The following is an 18,153-nucleotide window of genomic DNA, read 5'->3' on the forward strand; positions in this document are numbered from 1 at the left end:
TGATTATACAGTGGAAGTGAATAATAGATTTAAGGGACTAGATCTGAGACTGAGTGCCTGATGAACTATGGATGGAGGTTTGTGACACTGTACAGGAGACAGGGATCAAGACCATCCCCAAGAAAAAGAAATGCAAAAAAGCAAAATGACTGCCTGATGAGGCCTTACAAATAGCTGTGAAAAGAAGAGAAGCGAAAAGCAAAAGAGGAAATGAAAGATATACCCATTTGAATGCAGAGTTCCAAAGAATAGCAAGGAGAGATAAGAAAGCCTTCCTCAGCGATCAATGTAAAGGAATAGAGGAAAACAACAGAACAGGAAAGACTAGAGATCTCTTCATGGAGAAGGAAATGGCAACCCACTCCAGTGTTCTTGCCTGGAGAATCTCAGGGACGGGGGAGCCTGGTGGGCTTCCATCTATGGGGTCACACAGAGTCGGACACGACTGAAGTGACTTAGCAGAAGTAGCAGTAGCAGCAGAGATCTCTTCAAGAAAATTAGATACCAAGAGAACATTTCATGCAAAGATGGGCACAATAAAGAATAGAAATGGTATGGACCTAACAGAAGCAGAAGATATTAAGAAGAGGTGGTAAGAATACAGAGAAGAACTATACAGAAAAGATCTTCACGACCCAGATAATCATGATGATGTGATCACTGACCTAGAGCCAGACACCTTGGAATGTGAAGTCAAGTGGGCCTTAGGAAGCATCGCTACAAACAAAGCTAGTGGAGGTGATGGAATTCCAGTGGAGCTATTTCAAATCCTAAAAGATGATGCTGTGAAAGTGCTGCACTCAATATGCCAGCAAATTTGTAAAACTCAGCAGTGTCCACAAGACTGGAAATGGTCAGTTTTCATTCCAATCCCAAAGAAAGGCAATGCCAAAGAACACTCAAAATACCACACAGTTGCACTCATCTCACATGCTAGTAATGTTCAAAATTCTCCAAGCCAGGCTTCAGTAATAGTGAACCGTGAACTCTCAAGGATATCTATATACTTAACATTGGTTATGTGGTTTATTTATTTATGCTTTATTAAAGCAACATGATTTTATAAATTGATTTTTAAAAGTTTGTAAATGTAGGAGATCCAATATTATCTATATATTTAAAAGGAGGATATGTCTACTTTCTTATTTTCTATATTATAGATATATACTATACATGATATGTAATATAATCTCTTGGTCTGCTGAATATACCAGTAAGAGTCAAGGGAGAGATTACTTATAAAACTGCCAGCCTAGATCTTTTGGTTATAACAAAATGGAAATTAGAATTTTATTAATTAGGTATTAATACTGATTTTCTCATATGAAGAAGAAACCTACAGTATCATTTTTTAATGCTCAGCAATGAATTAAACAGATTTTTTCCCAAGGCAGCTGAGAACCTGAATTCCACATGTTACATTGTTTCTAGGAGGAAGAAGTTTCTAAACAACCTACTTATTAAAAACATTTAGAACAAAGTGTGTTTGTAAAGCAGGCACCAAAAAAAAAAAAAAACCCACAAAAAACTGTGCACACAGTTGTTTGGAAAGCTAATCACCCCCTCTTCCTTTATAGTGTTGTGATAGTTGGGCTTCTATCCTAGAGTCTGTATCTCCCCTACACACAACACATATATATACACACACACAGAGTTTCTATTGAAAAGTTGCTCTGGCTGCATCTCTTACAGTTATAAGAAAACTGATTTCTAATGGCTATATTTCAAGGTTATTGGCCCCATTTTTGCTGCTTTGGTAACTTTTCCTGGCTCCAGAAAAGCTACTCTAAAATAATGCAAATCAGACAAAGTCACAAAGCATGTTAAGAACAGATCTGATAACCTACAAGTACTAAACCCAAGGCTCTCCTATTTCTAGAGCAAAAATTGGGCACAACATAGCATTTTTTCTGTTAAGGCAAAACCATTATGAACACTCAGGATCGCAAATACTATCCGTTGAGTAAACTCATAAAGTGTGACTGCTCTGAGCTAGCAGGAATTACGAGCTGTAGGGTTTAGTATGTAATTGTATAGAAACGCAATAATGTACCCAACTTTAACACATAAGCACAATGTCTGCTCAGAACATCCTTGTAGAACCATAAAAAACATCCTAACAGCTCAGCCAACAGTGCATTTAAATAGGTACAGCCTATTCTTAAGCTGGATTTTTAGAATTAAGGAGTGCTATTTACCACATAGGCTAGTCTAAGCCCTGGAGATAGCTTTACAAGGCTCCACTTAAATTAATTATGATTTTCTTAATGTAGTACATCGTTGGTTAATTGATATAGCCTTGTAACTCCTCCTCGGCTAGAATCCATTGGACCAGGAGGCAACCAATGAGAATAGACATGTTAAGTCAAGCAAGAAGTAAACCCAGCATTAAGAGACAGGAAAAGTAGTTAAAACCCAACCTGGGTGGCCAACTAGTGACCCATAAAGTTACTCTCTGTCCCTTCTCATGTTTCTGCTCTCAGTCCTGACTTGATTAGATGACTCAATTAAGAAATAACATTCCAGAAACAGTTCTGTTGCCCAGCTTAGCTCTGATCTCCACTTTTACCCCCGCCCCCAGGATATCACTCTCCCCAGCCTTCTACTGCCACTGCCATCTAAGAACTGCAGTGTGACCCAAGAGGGGAAGAAGACCCCCCACTCCACTACAGGAGGGCCCACCTAGAGATCAGGATAGTCTACGATGCTCTCACCCTGAAGATGAAACTCACAGCAGCCACCTTCCAGAAGCCCCAGGCCTGAAGGTATTTCATGAAAAGAATTACACTGTATCTTAGAGAGTTAACTGTGTTTATTTCCTAATTATTTCCAGCAGCACATATAAACAACCGTTGAGGCTTCTTCAAAGTCATTTCCAAAAATAACAACTAAGAATCCTGGGAGAGCAGGGCCTCTGACCACAGTCCTGGTCAAAGGAGGGGCAAAAAGTCCAGGAGACCAGAGCCACAGTAATTGTGTCTGATATTGACTAAGAACAATACTGTGTGCCAGGAGCTGTGATGATCACTCCACATGCATTTTCATTTAACTTTAATAGGACCCTATTTAGGTTACAGACACTATTTCATCTCCATGTACTTATTCGACAGGTATTTACTGAACACCTACTAGGTGCCACATGTTGTTCTAGGTACTAGAAATACAGAAGTGAACAAAGAAGGTAAAATCTCTACCTTCATGGAGCTTTCCTTTGAATGGGAGAAACACAAAATAGAGACAGGTAGAATTTATGGTCATAATAGTCACAAAGGCTAAAAGGAAATTAGTGTAGGAAAGGTGGGGATAAAAACCTAGGGGAGTGTCATCTTCAACAGGGTAGCCAAGAGAGGCTTTACTGAGTAGGGGAGTTTGCAAAAAGAGGGAGTGAAAAAGTGAGTCAAGCAGGTGTCTGGGAAAGAACATTTCAGAAAAAGGTTCAAACTGCTTAGTTCAAAACTGCTTAGGAGAGAGCCAATGTGATATGTTGCAGGAATAGAAAGGGGGTCAGTGCAGTGGAAGCACAGTTATGGGTGGTCGGAGGAGTATAAGAAGCCGGAGGGTTACAAGTGGTGAGACAGTGGAGAGCATTATTCATCTGATGGACTGGAAGGCCTGTTTCTTTTTCTCTGAGAAGAGACGGGAAGGCACCGGAAAATGTAAGCAGAGGAGTCGTGTGCTCATAGTATGGCTCTGGCTGGGTGCTCAACCTGGGCTGCAGGGTGGGCCCAAGATGGAAGCCTAGAGAGAAGTTAGAAGGCCACTGCAGGAAACCAGCTAGGGAATAATGGAGGCTCAGTCCAGGCTGGCAGCAAAGGGAGATGGTGAGAACTGGTCAGATTTGAAATGTCAGTGCATCAGGAAGGCACAGCTGCAGGGTCTGTAAATGAATTCAATGCTGGCTGTGAAGAAGCATGAAGGATGACTCCCAAGGCTTTTGACCCCAGTAACCAGAAAAATGGAGCTACCCCTTGCTGAGAGGAGTAAATGGGAGAAGCAGGCCTGGGGAAGGGGTGCATCAGGAGCTCATCTATCCAGAAAGGGATGTTGGCAAAGGGAACAGTATTTTAGATAGAGAATCTTTATAAGGTTATGGCTCTCATATTAAGGATTCCAGTTCCACCTAAGAGATGTGTCTTTCACTCAATCATTATTTTATACTCACTCACTCATTCATGCTTTTATTCAACAAATGTTTATTGGATATCCATTGGGCCCAACAGGCACTAAGTCTCAGACATGGAGTGAGCAAGAAATACTCAGTTCTTTTTCTTATAAAACTTACAATACAGAGGGGAAATAAACAATTGCACAACTACATCTATATCCATATATGGCAATTACTTATAAACAAAACAAAAACCTACTAATAAATAAAAAGCAACTTGCCCATGTAGCTGGGGAGAGACAGGGTTGTAACATAAACACAAGTTATCTTCCTCCAACCCGCTGTATAGCACAGGGAGCGCAGCTAGGTGATTTGTGGTGACCAAGACGGATAGGACAGAGGTGGGGTGGGAGGGAGGTCCACGAGGGAGGGTATATATGTATACATACAGCTAACAAGGAAAGAGGACATCCAAGGATAGCAGACCTTTTAAGTTACCCTGGAACGAACAATATGTGGGAATCTTCCATATGCCTGAATGTTATCCTGGGAAATTTATACCCTTCATTTTTTAGATCTTCATTTTCTCATCTCCAAAAACTGGGCTAGATCATTTTCAAGCTCAGTATCTATGACCCCACCCTCCTAAAATCTCAGCATTTCTGCACTCTAACTACATTTCTAAAACAAAGATTCTGCCCTCTAGAATGTAGTGCTTGTACACCTGCAAGATCCCTTCAAATGGTCATTCAATCCAACAGCGTGATTATGGTAATAATCCAAATAAAATAACCACAACAAATGAAACACTACAGGGTCTGGTTAAAGAATTCCAAATTTTAGCTACTATTTAAAGTATTTATTTACATTTACTTCTAAAACATTGTTTTAATCACCATGCATTGTCCACAATCACAGTACTTTTTCTAGAACTCCATTAATGTCCTAGAACACCTACAAAATACCCATTAATGGAAAATATGGATTTTTTTCTGTTAATTACAAATTACTTGTCAGTGTTGGTATACTAAATTAATGGCATTGACTAAACAGTGCCCCAAATAAAATAGTACTGTATACTGACATATATTGTTTTAATGTCTAATTAAATCATTCAAGTAAAATTATCTCATTTTGTAAGTAGAAAAAAATGAGGTTTACAAAATTTCTAGGATGGCTCCAAATCATGCCATTAAGGTTCTAAATCTGAAATTATTGCTTATAAATTCATGACTCAGATCACTGAATTATTATTACCATTAATAAATACTAATTTTTTAAAGTAAGTAGGTCTGTTGTACAAGTAAGAAAAATATATGGACCTAGAAATATAATAAAATTAAACTATGGGGAAAAAAGTATCATTCATTCTGGAACCTGAGTGACTTACCACCTTCCACCAGAGTGCAACGGTAACCTTGGTTCAGATAATTAAACCAAGAACAGTCTTGCATATATATTTATATATATATATATATGTTTAATCTTCATTGGCAGAATCTATGTATAAATATTTTAATCATGCTTAAATTAAATATGGTTAAAGCACAGGAGTAGAAATGTGCACATGAAGTAGCAAAATATCATGAGATATCTGAATGCATGATTTCGGTAATTCTAAAGAATTTTTTCACCAACCTGTCCCACTAACCTAGACACATCTGAATCAACACATTATCAACATATTCACATGAGCATGGCATGATGACCTCCACATGGTAAATTAGGGCTTCCTTGGTGGCTTGCTGGTAAAGAATCTGGCTGCAATGCAGGAGAAGCAGATTGGATTCCTGGGTGGGGAAGATCCCCAGGAAAAAGAAATGGCAACCTACTCCAGTATTCTTGTCTGGGAAATCCCATGGACAGAGGAGCCTGGCAGACTGTGGTCCATGGCATCACGAGAGTCAGACTCACTTAACTAAACCACCACCACCAGCAACATGGGAAAGTAACAGAGAACCTGCTGTTAAAAAAAAAAAAAAAGTTAAAATGTAAATACGCAAAGAGATGTGTATATTTCATAGATAAAGACCATTACTGATTTCCATTGTGTGAAAATGGGAAACAAGCTCTGCTGTTACATAATATAATTTTCAAATGTTTACAAACCCTAGACTCTTCTTTCTTGCCCTCCAGAGCTCCATTTATTCCTTCTCGTTCCAATTCACTTTTTCTTCTTCATATGCTTCCCCAATACAGCATGACACCTTCCTCTAATATTTTCACCAAGAATAATTCACTCATTCATCCATCCATTTAACTGACCTTATTATTGACCTACTATGTGCCTGGCACAAGACTGTCTTCTGGCCATCAAAGACGAATAATAATATCCCTGATTTCAGGGAAGATGAAATCTAGCAGATGCTGGACCCCTTAGTGAAGTGAGTCATTTTCCTAAAAAACAATTATCACCTGCCCTTTGCTGCAGGGCATGTATTTTTCCCACCTTCTTTCCAGACCACATCTCTTACAGACAATAAGCTCCCTGAACACTGGGACCACACATCAGTCATTTCTATCACCCCAGCATCTAACACAATGCCTGGCACATACTGGGCCTCATAAATTGTTTTGCATGAATATATCTGAGTAAATGAAATTAGGTAATCACTATCCATCATGAATAACTTACCAAAAAAATGGAATTTAGTTAACAATCTCCCTTTCCACACAAAGTGCAACCTTGGTACCAGAAGCTGAGTGGGATACTGGTTTCCTAAGCACAGACGGTCCTACTCTGGAAAAATGATGTTTCGTTGACTTCCTAGAATAGTCGCATCTCATTTAATATAAAATTCCCTGAGAACCTTCTCCAGTTGAGAAAAGGGTGAGCGAGCTGCCCGCGCCACCCTCCCCTGCCCTCTGCGGGGCTCTGCTCCAGGCAGGAGCGCAGCTTCTATGAACTTTTCTCCAGGTTCGAAGTTTGGTCAATTGATAAAGAATAAAAGCTCCTTCCGGAGGCGGGTTAGAGAGGACGGAACCTAAAAAGAGCTGAGCGTGCCCCGGGAACAAGTGAGCAGAGCGCCGAGGGTCTCTTGAGTTCACCGGCTCTCCCCCGTCCTACCCGCCGCGGGGAACAGCCTAAAGACTGCGGGGACCTGCAGCCGCGAGGGGAGGGCAGCCGAGACGGGGAGCCGGAGAGTCCGGGGAACGGACGCAGCCAGGGTGCTCTCGGCATCGGAGAAGCCGTCCAATAACAAGAATTAGCCACTGAAGCTCCAAAGGCGCCCAACTGCAACTGTAGCGTCCCGGAGCATCACACCCGCCCTCTTCCTGGACCGCTGTTCCCCCGTCGAGACTGGAGCATCTCAGCGGACCCCCCAACTTCCCACTCCGAGCCCCTGGATCTGGACTGCCCGGAATCCCCACCCTTCACCGTCGCTGCCTGGTGCCGGGTTCTTGTCTCCTCTTGCCCAGCTCTTCCAGGGTCCGGCAGCGGCAGCGATGCTCCACCCCAGGCAGCGCCGAATGAGAAGCCACGCCGTTTCCTAGACTCATCCGTTTCCAACCTCTGAGACCCTCCTGGCTCGCCACTCCAGGATGGCGCGCCAAGGTCACCAGAGCAGGTGTGACAACCAACCTCCACCTTCTCTCTCCCCAAATCCCTCCCTTTCCGAGACCCCCACGGCCTGTTCCTTGCGCGTTCCTCCCCTCAGGTGGAGGATCTTCTCCCCTGGCTCCATCGGGATCCCACTCTGCCTTGGCCCCCCGCGGCCTCGACCCTCCCGTGACGCTCACCTTCTCTCCCGGCGAGGGTCGCCGGCAAGTCTGCTATCCTCAGAGAGCGAGGGCAGGAGATAAGCCTCCCACTCGCTCCAGGGGAGCGACGGGGAAACCGACGCAAACTTCTGCTGCACTTACTTCGGGCCGAGGCTGCCGCCCCCTCGCCTCTCCTCGCTTTCCTACAGGCAGCTGCTCCACGGCGGTGACCTGGAGCCGGCGCGCTCGCATTCCTCGCACCAGAGCCGCCGCGAAATGCGTAGGGCTGGGGGGTCTCGACCGGACGAGCACGCCCGGGGCCCGAGTCCCGGGGCCGAGGTCGGGCTGCCGCACTGGGCGGCAAGCTGAGCGGCGACAGCCCCCAGCCGCCCAGGGATGCTGCGCGCGGCGCCCCGCGCCCAGCTCCTCGGCTGGGTCGTTTCTGTCCGAGTTGCAGTTTCAGTGCCTGCCAGGTCTGCAGCACCCTCTCCGTCCTTCCCAGGAAACGACTTTCAATCCACCTGGCGGCTCGCGAGGCTCCCCCGCGGGCTGGCAGCGCCACAGTGGGTGCAGAGGAGAGGGAGGAGCGCGGGAGCAGCGGCCGCCCCAGCGCGCCTCCAGCTTCCCAGCTGGGCGAGGAGCGCGCGGCCCTCTCCAGCCGCTCTCCTCGGGACTGCAGTCCTGACGTCACCCCACCCCCCCACCCAGCGGAGGAGCCGCGCGGAGGGTGGGGTGCGGGGAGCGAGGGCGCGGGAGTGTGAGCGGGACTGTGAGCGCGTGTGTGTGCACGCGCGCGTGGGCCTCGCCAGCCCGGGGACCGGTCGGAACCGCAGCTGGATCCTGCGACGAGCCATAGACCGCTCGAGCTCCCTGCAAACAGGAGCCGAGGGGCGGCCGTGAACAGCCGGGGGCGCTCGGTTCCAAGTTGGGGCGGCGATACTACGCTCACCGAGTTTGGATGCGACCAAAGAGGCTGGATTAATGCGATAGGAGGGTTGGGAAAGCAGGAGTTGGGAGTGCCCTTGGAGTTGGGCACTATCTTCCCCCAAAGTTGGAGGAAGCACGAGACGCTTTTAAAAAGCTGCACTAGAGGTACAGGAGGAAGAGGGGAGTGGACCGAGCGGGCGGGCTGATTTTCACACTCCTGTAGGAAGGAGGCGGGATGAGGAGCTCTGAGAGTCCTCTGGGCCTCCACGGCTGCCGCAGGTCCCAAGAAGGAGCCCTCTTGGGTGCGCCAAGGGCGGTTCTGGCCTGCTCCGAGTTCACCTCCAGCCCGCCGCCGCTGCGCACTGAGAAATTGATGCAAAATCAAAGGGGCCGGGCCTTCCGCACCTAATTCCCCGCCCCGCGCGACCCTGGGGGAGTTTTCCACGGAAGCTGGGTAAACACTCCCAGAACCAGAGAAAAGAGGCCAAGGCCGGGCTCCGGATGCCCCATACCCTGTCGTTGGGTCTGAGGCCGAGGTGGTTAGAACTCCGCGCCGAGTCCCTGGAGATCGTCGACCATCGTTGTGCGTCTCCGCCACCCACCAGGAACTTACTCTCGGAGGAGGCCTGAGTCGTCACCTAACTTGCCTAATTCTCTTAAGTTATGCTGGGGACCCAACAGGGAAAGTGACTTTCTGCGGAGGTGCCAAATGAAGGGTCTTAAGAGGTTCTAGAATGGCTAAAGGTTTGTCCCTCTGCAGCGACCCCGCCATCAGTGGGGCAGAGTGCACGGCTCCGTGCGCCCGCGGCGCTCTGTACCCTGCGGCTGTGCCCAGCTCGGGGCCGACCGCAGCCTCGGGGTCGGAGCAAAATGTGCAGGACCGCCTCCTGCCCAGGCTGGATCCGCTGTCAGCAGCGAGGCGTCAGACACGCACTGCAGTGACCAAGCGAGCAGCCAGCGATTTTGCCCCGGTCGAGTAGCAGTGCTTTTTAAATGCAAGCGTCATCCTTCCTGAATCCAGAACACTGATCGCCGAGATGCCTCTTTCGTGAAAATACTTGCTTAAAATGGAAACGGTGACGGTAGGAAGCGGGAAAGAAACAGAATGGGAGGAAAACGACCCCGTCCACAAACACGCTTTTAACTTCAACTTCTCAAAGTTACTCAAAATATGATCCAGAAGGAGCAGAAAGTTTCACTGCAATCTTCAATCTCCGAGGAAGCTGAACAAAATAGAAGCAAGTGTGGAATCTTGGTCTACTGTCTTACGTTTAATAATCTTAGGAATCCCCACATTTGAAAAAGCGAATTCTAGCTAATTAGGCAATGTCATGGATATCCTTAACTAGGGGTTGGAGTTAACAAATAAATAGAATACTTAAAATTAGTAAAGATACAGCATGTTCCTAATTAGAACAGAGAACAAGGGAATTTCAGAGGACACTGGGTACCAGCCTCCAGGCCCTCTTGCAACCGACCTATTTTTTAATATATAAATTTAAAAACACCCTGTCATCATGAAGGAATTACATAACGAAGTCCTAGTGATGCATGTTTCAGAAACAGCAATTCCTCAGCAGGAATCACTGTTCCTAATAATGTTAATTCAGATTAATAGTGTGGGAATAAGCAAGTCATTGGCCAAAAAAAATAAAAAGGTTTGAAAACAAGACGGTGAAGTGGCAGCTATGCTGGTACATAGAGCCTTCTAAGTTGGGTCACAATTCTGTTTCTAAGTGCTCCATGTCAACAGCTAATTAGTGATGCTATATTAGCAGGTATGACAACCTGGCTGACACAGCCACAGTAAGTAATGGCTATTTGATGTGGCAAGCCTAAGCATCCTTCCTTGATTTCCTGTTGTTATTTGGTTCACAGCTGCAGGATAACTTTTTTTCACATTCTGAACTGATTGGTTGTTTGCATATCTGTCTTGCTTCTAAATTTATAATCTCCAGGGCAGTAATTTTGTCTTCCTTTCCACATGAAACAGTGCAGTGTCTGATAAATGGTAGGCACTTAATAAATACGTATTGATTTAATTGTTTTTTAAAAGTATGAAATAACTACATTTTAAAATCTGTTTTAAATGGGCTCATATGCCATCTATGTGAAAAAACTATATATCTGACATAAAACAAATATATTTATATATGAAATGGAAAGGAGAAGAAGAAAAATCAGTTCTCAAAAGAATAACCCTCCATAGCTGATCGTGTTAAATTATCCATAGAAACATCACCTGCTGCTCTTATTATATAAGAATTCTTTCATGTTTGTCTATTGACATGTACTCTATTGACATGTACATGTTTTAAAAGTTTAGTATTTGGAACTCAGAATCACTCAGAATTCCAAAGTGCATTACAAATATTTTTCTATTGGTCAGAAGGCAGCATGTCATTTAAGTTGGGTGCATGTATATAAGATAAGGTAAAAAACACTGTTAGCTCAACTCACCCTGGACTTTGCCCTAATCAACATATGGACATTCACAAGGGTCCAGACACTGCAATATGGCCAAGTAGGTTGAGGACCAAAGCTTGTGTGATGTGCCCCCAAATAAAGGCATGAGAGTTGATCAGGAAGTTCAGCTCATGCACACTTCAGAGTCCAAATGGAAAATTAGCTACACACACACACACGTGCACACCAGTCCATAGCTACCAGAAAGCCAAAACATCAAGTTTACAAAGAAGGAATGGCTCTATTGGGAGTAGAGATGTCAGTGTTCTGGGCAAGGGCACACTATTTCAATATAGCAGTGGCTTTTCATAATATACTCTGTAACATTAAAGTCTCTAAATCAAACCCTCTAGCAAGTACATGTTGGCAAAACTATGGAGACTCATAATTCTGTCCTTCCAAAAGTTATCTCCTGAGCAAAACAAGCTCCTTAATACAGCTTCTCATTTCTTGTTGAAAAAAAGAGGCAAGAATAAGGATGAAATTCATTTCATATAGGACTTACCTAAAAAACAGTTAATACATGTATCTCATATATATGTGTGTTATCTATATATCTCAGTTATAGAGTACAATTTTCATATATCTGCCCAATTATGTAATACATTTTCTAGAGAAACATTTAAAAAGAGCCTAGTAGAGCTCATGATGAAGAAAACATCACAATTTTTTTTCAAACACTGTCTTTAGAATGTAACAAATTTGGAATAAATCACTGGAGTTTTCCTGCAAATTCTCTCAAGACTTGGATTTGCTCTTAATATTTCTGCTTCTTGATATATTGATAGCTTAGTATTTGAACTTCTTATGTCACGGCCTCTACTCTTGGTAGAGTTAATCCCAAAGACAAAATCTAAGTGGCTGGTTTCTTTTTAAATGTTGAAATCCTAAATTCAACTTGATAAATTTGATGAATTCAAATTTTAAAACTGTCACAACTGAGACAAGTAGTTGACATGTAATTATATTGATTTGTAGATAATACTCCTGAAATACTATTACAGGTTAGCAATAAGTTTGTGATGAAAGTTGAATTTTTGGCTGGTGTTATTATATTAAAAAATAATGACAACATTTTACTTATACATGTGTTCATATACTGTAATTATACTTCTCCATAGATTTCCAAATAGGACTTAGAGCATTTCCTGGAGATATGTTTTCATGAATTATGAAGTACTCACCCAAAATGGACTGTATTGGCACCAAAGGACATTTTGGACACATTATAAACCCTGAAGAGCAATAGTAAAGATACAAGGCTTTCATGGCTGGTAGGTCTTTTATAGGGTGGGTTTTTATATAAGGCATTCATATAAGTTAAATAAGCAGAGTGACAAAATGCAGCCTTGAGGTACTCCTTTCCCAATTAGGAAATAGTCTGTTGTTCCATGACCAGTTCTAACTATTGTTTCTTGACCTGCATACAGATTTTTCAGGAGACCGGTAAGGTGGTCTGGTATTCCCATATCTTTCTGAATTTTCCTCAGTTTGTTGTGATCCACACAGTCGAAGGCTTTAGCGTAGTCAGTGAAGCAGAAGTAGATTTTTTGTTTTAGAATTCTCTTGCTATTTCTATGATCCAAAGGGTGTTGGCAATTTGATCTCTGGTTCCTCTGCCTTTTCTAATCCATCTACTACATCTGTAAGTTCTCAGTTCATGCATGTACTGTTGAAGCCTAGCTTGAAGGATTTTGAATATTACTTTGCTAGCATGTGAAAGTGCAATTGTACGACAGTTTGAACATTCTTTGAAATACCATCACTGACTCAATGGACATGAGTTTGAGCAAACTCTGGGAGATAGTAAAGGACAGGGAAGCCTGGTGTGCTGTAGTCCATGGCGTTTGCAGAGAGTAGGACACAACTTAGCCATGGAGCAATAACAACAGCAACTCCTATATGTGGGTTAGCTTGTCAGTGAAAACAACACTGCCAGTTGCAAAGTCTTCCTTTTTCCCATTACAGGTGTCAAGGCAAGAAAAATCCTAACCAAGGGAGTGGATGTAGAAGGTCAAGTACCTATTAGACTTCATTCCTGCCTTCAAAGAGTCTGTAATCTGGTATCATTCTATTTTCCTACCTTCTTCATAAAGTCCCTAGGAGCGGTGCTTTGGGATCTAAGAGTCCATAGAGCCAGACCTGGGCAAGTAGGGAAGAGCTAAATTTACAGAAATGAATTAAAATTTATTAAAAGGTTTCAGGAAGTATTTGCAAGTGGATTTGGTTACAATATATGATTCTTCCTGAACTGTTAAGAGAAACTTCAGCCCAAGTCTAAAAGGACACGTGCTTTTATCCTGTAGTCCATCAGGAACACTTACTTCATTAACCACATTTTCTGCCTGGTCCCCTTCCATTTGTGCATAGTGTAGCCTTTTTTCATTTATGTTGTCTAAGTCAGGAAATTAGAACTCAAGCACCTCTGGGCCAAGCCCTTGTCTGCCTACGTGTTTATCAAGCATTACGTACACTTACTGCACTCTATAAATAATAATAACAGTAATCACCCTCTATACAAAATTAGAATGTGAGCATATTCATCCAGTCTAGTATGCTGATTTGCTTTAGTGCATCATAATTATCTCATGAAACCAATGGTATAATGGGCACTACATTATACAATCTTCCAAAAATGTGTTACTATATATTCTGGCAGGGAGACGCACCTGCAGTTTTTCTCCACCCACTTCTAGGCTACAGAAATGGCAGGGTGATACTTAAGTGGTATTCATGTTGCAAAGTATTCAAAGTAATCTCCTTTTAAGTCTTTTCCATCCAAAAAGCCAGGTAGCATTAAGTATGGTTAAGATACATTTGTCCAGAAGGAGTAAGTTAAACAATAAGATGGGAGTGCATAATTTGTCCCACATAAAGGACATGAGAATTACAGATTGCCACACACTTATTGCAGGAAACATAGGGCCTGGGGGCATTTAGGTGCACTGTTGTTGTTGTTCAGTCACCTAGTCATGTCCAACTTTTTGTGACCCGATGGACTGCAGCACACCAGGACTCCCTGTCCCTCACCATCTCCCGAAGTTTGCCCAAGGTCATGTCCTTTGCATCGGTGATGCCATCCAGCCATCTCATCCTCTGATGCCCTCTTCTCCTTCTGCCCTGAATCTTTCCCAGCATCAGGGTCTTTTCCAATGAGTCAGCTGTTCGCATCCAATGACCAAAATACTAGAGTTTCAGCTTCAGCATCAGTCCTTCCAACAAGTATTCAGGGTTGATTTCCCTTAAGATTGACTGGTTTTATCTCCTTGCAGTCCAAGGGACTCTCAGGAGTCTTCTCTAGCGCCACAGTTCCAAGGCATCAATTCTTCAGCACTCTTCCTTCTTTACGGTCCAGCTCTCACAACCATACATAACTCCTAGGAAGACCATAGCCTTGACTATACAGATCTTTGTTCACAGAGTAAAGTCTGCGTTTCAACACACAGTCTAGGTTTATCATAGCTTCCCTGCCAAGAAGCAAATGTCTTCTGATTTGATGGCTTCACTCACCATCTGCAGTGATTTTAGAACCCAAGAAGAAGAAATCTGTCACTACTTCCACCTTTCTCCCCTCTATTTGCCATGAAGTAATGGGGCCACATGTCATGATCTTAATTTTTTTAATATTTAGTTTTAAGCTAGCTCTTTCACTCTCCTCCTTCACCCTCATCAAGAGGTTCTTTAGTTCTTCGCTTCTGCCATTAGAGTGGTAACATCCACATATCTGAGGTGGTTGTTTCACCAGCCTATCTTGATTCCAGCTTGTAACTCATCCAGCCTGGTATTTCTTATGATGTGCTTAGTGTGTAGATTAAACAAACAGGGTGACAGCAGACAACCCTGTCATACTCCTTTCTCAATACTGAACCAATCAATTGTTCCATACAGAGTTCTAACTGTTGCTTTTTGACCTGCATACAGGTTTCTCAGGAGACAGGTAAGATGGTCTGGTATTCCTATCTATTTAAGAACTTTCCACAGTTTATTATGATCCACACAGTCAAAGGCTTTGGCGTAGTCAATGAAATCAGAGGTAGATGTTTTTCTGGAATTCTCTAGCTTTCTCTATGATCCAGTGAATGTTGGCAATTTGATCTCTGGTTCCTTTTCCTTTTCTAACCCAGCTGGGACATCTGGAAGTTCTTGGTTCACATAATGTTAATCACTGGTAACTGCTAATGGCCACCATTGCAAACTGCTTGAACTTTCATTGTTTGATTAAACAGCAATCTGAACATTAGCCTTGAGTTCATTGTAAAAACAGGGAACTTCCTCTCATCTTCAAACTCAGAGGAAAGAGCAAAGAAATTGCTGGAAACATTGTCAAAAATATCTCCCGCTTTTTAATATGCAGAGCTGCTGATCTTTTCCTGCAACAAAGTTACCAGGTTGAGGTAATTAAGCTAGAACTGTAGCGTAAATCAATAAGTTGACAGGTCACATGTCCAAAACACCTATGACATTTGAAAATATACAGTGCAGAAAGAGCTGTACTACATAAAATTGAAAATCTCACATCATTTTACTGCCTAAGAAAAGGGAGCTCCCCACCTTCCTTGCTTTTTGCCTGGGGCTTTTCTTCTGATGCAGTAATGTTATTTTAATGTGTCAGGATGGAAACCTCGGCCAGAGACTTCTGCAGTCACAAATTTCAGTGTCTCCAGCTGTATTTTTAGTCTTCTGAATTAATTGGATATAGCACCATATAGTAAGAAATCCCTTTGACACCACTGCAGAAATACCTAAGGCAAAGTTCCCGGAAAGAACCGCTCATTGGCTGGCCACAGAGTAGAGACACGGCAAAGGCACTGAGTCTGCACAATCCTGGCTCCTTCCATCCTCTCCAACGGAGCAAAAACCCATCGATTTTTACAGTACATAGAGCTAACTTGGGAGGATGTTATTTAAAACATTACCCAATCCACCATAATAATCATTAGGTTTGTATGTCTTCAAAAACTGCTTAAAAAAAATGACTTAATCTACTCTTCAGATTTGTGTGTAAAATACCATGGCAAATGAGAAATGCAGGTCAAAATGTCTCCAGGACATTCCCATTAAAATGATAAAAGGAGAAATGCACAGTACCTGTTCTCTAGCAACCTCTTCTGAAGTTTGAAACTACATCTTAGTTAAAACACCATCAGAAGATACATACTTCTCAGTCTTCTGCAGGAAAAAATATATATGCTCAGCAGGAAACAATGTATATATCAAAAGAGAAATATTTATGGCAGGGGTGATGGGTGAGATTAAGGTGAGAAAGGACATTTCTGGCTTGTGTGTAAGCGTATATCACCGTCCCCCGCCCTCTCCCCCAGAGATCTATTGGCAAGAGAAGTGTATTGGTCAGGGTTCAAGATAGGGAACAAAAATTATTCTTGATATTTTAAGGAAGCAGTGATTCAAGGTCCAGAATTTGGGTGCCACAAAACCATTGGAAGATCCATTGGAAAAAGTTCTGACGGCAGACTTGAGACTCTAGAAATAATATGCAAAAAATATATAGAAGTGAATTCTCAAGCAAGCCGTGACCTACCTCTGAGGCTGCGATTGCGGCTATGAGTTCAAAATAGGTCCTTTTATTGTAGTGTTGTGAGCTGTTTCTGGACATTCAGAAAGAGGCCTCTGAATGGAGATTCCTGGACTATAGGAAAGCAGATATGTGAGTGAGGGTGGCTGGCCTTGGGGGCTTGAGTTCTTGACTCAAGCCCTCTAGAAACTCCCTCTAGAAAACTGCAGTGTGGTGGTCGTTTACTAAGGCTGGTGTGATGAGGGCAGATTGCCTCCATGGGACTGGCCAGGTAAAGCCTTTGTAATTATCTGACCCTGAACAATCCCATGTAGGATTTTGGTCCAGAGCTGGAGTCCTCAGGGACATGTAAGGAACGCTCTGTAGGTGGAGGATTAAAGCCCTTTAAGAGAGTGTGGGTCGGGGAAGAATTATATAAATACTATACGTATATATACGTGTTTGTGTGTATGTCTATTAACTCCCTGCACTTGTGGTGGCCTGGAGAAACAGATTATATATTTTCAGACTATATCCACATAAAGCTATGGAAAAAGATATTTTTTAAAAAAACAAAGATCCAAGACACCATGAAGAAAGGTACTGTTCTTTCAAAGTTTACTTGCTGATCTGTTCTCCAGGATGCCAGGAATACCTTAAACTATAACAGCAACATTAACAATGACCCTGGTGTCTGGATTTTTTTTTCTGGAACTTCTGAATATTTTGAAAACAACAGCAGGAAACCAAGTGAGGGACAAGTCCCAATATCCAAGCACTAACTCTTCTTGAAACACTTCCAAGGAGGTGGTCCATGTCTTGCTCACATGCTGATCACACATGACCCTCTTTCTCCATTCCATGACTCCCTGGAAAACGATACAAACTGGACAAAGGGAAATAGGTCATTTCTTCTCAGACTTTTGATGGAGATTTTATGCATCCCTTAAGCTATTTTTTGTTTTTGTATCTTGTCTTCCTGAATGCCACCTACATACACGTTTTTGAAACTGAAGTGAATCAGAGGGACATGGAGATGGATGTACATCCTGGTTTAAAACACAGGCCTTTCTTGTCTTGAGGACTAACAAAAGGATTCTTATACATCTAATTTAGGGAGTTTCTTTTAAAATACAGCTGAAGTCCAATTATTTTATGTTGAATATTTTTAGTATTTGGCCTATATATGGGACGTATGTTTCTGGCTGCCCAACACTTTTGAAAACCCTTCTAATTTTGGGAAATGTTCCACTTTGTAAATTCCACCTTTTCAAGATTAAAAAAGTCAATGTCTCTCTTCCTCAACCTCCTTTGCAGCTAGAGCACAGGCAGGTGACCACATGGTGTCAGTGGTCTGTTACACCCACAGGAGACTTCAGTTCAGAAGGGAACTGCATGAGAAATAATCTCCAGGTGAAGTATCCATCTTGCTGGAGAGACT

This window comes from Moschus berezovskii, chromosome 15 (assembly GCF_049115385.1).
Source record: "Moschus berezovskii isolate FMDL1 chromosome 15, NW_MosBer_1.0, whole genome shotgun sequence".
Classification (NCBI taxonomy): Eukaryota; Metazoa; Chordata; class Mammalia; order Artiodactyla; family Moschidae; genus Moschus; species Moschus berezovskii.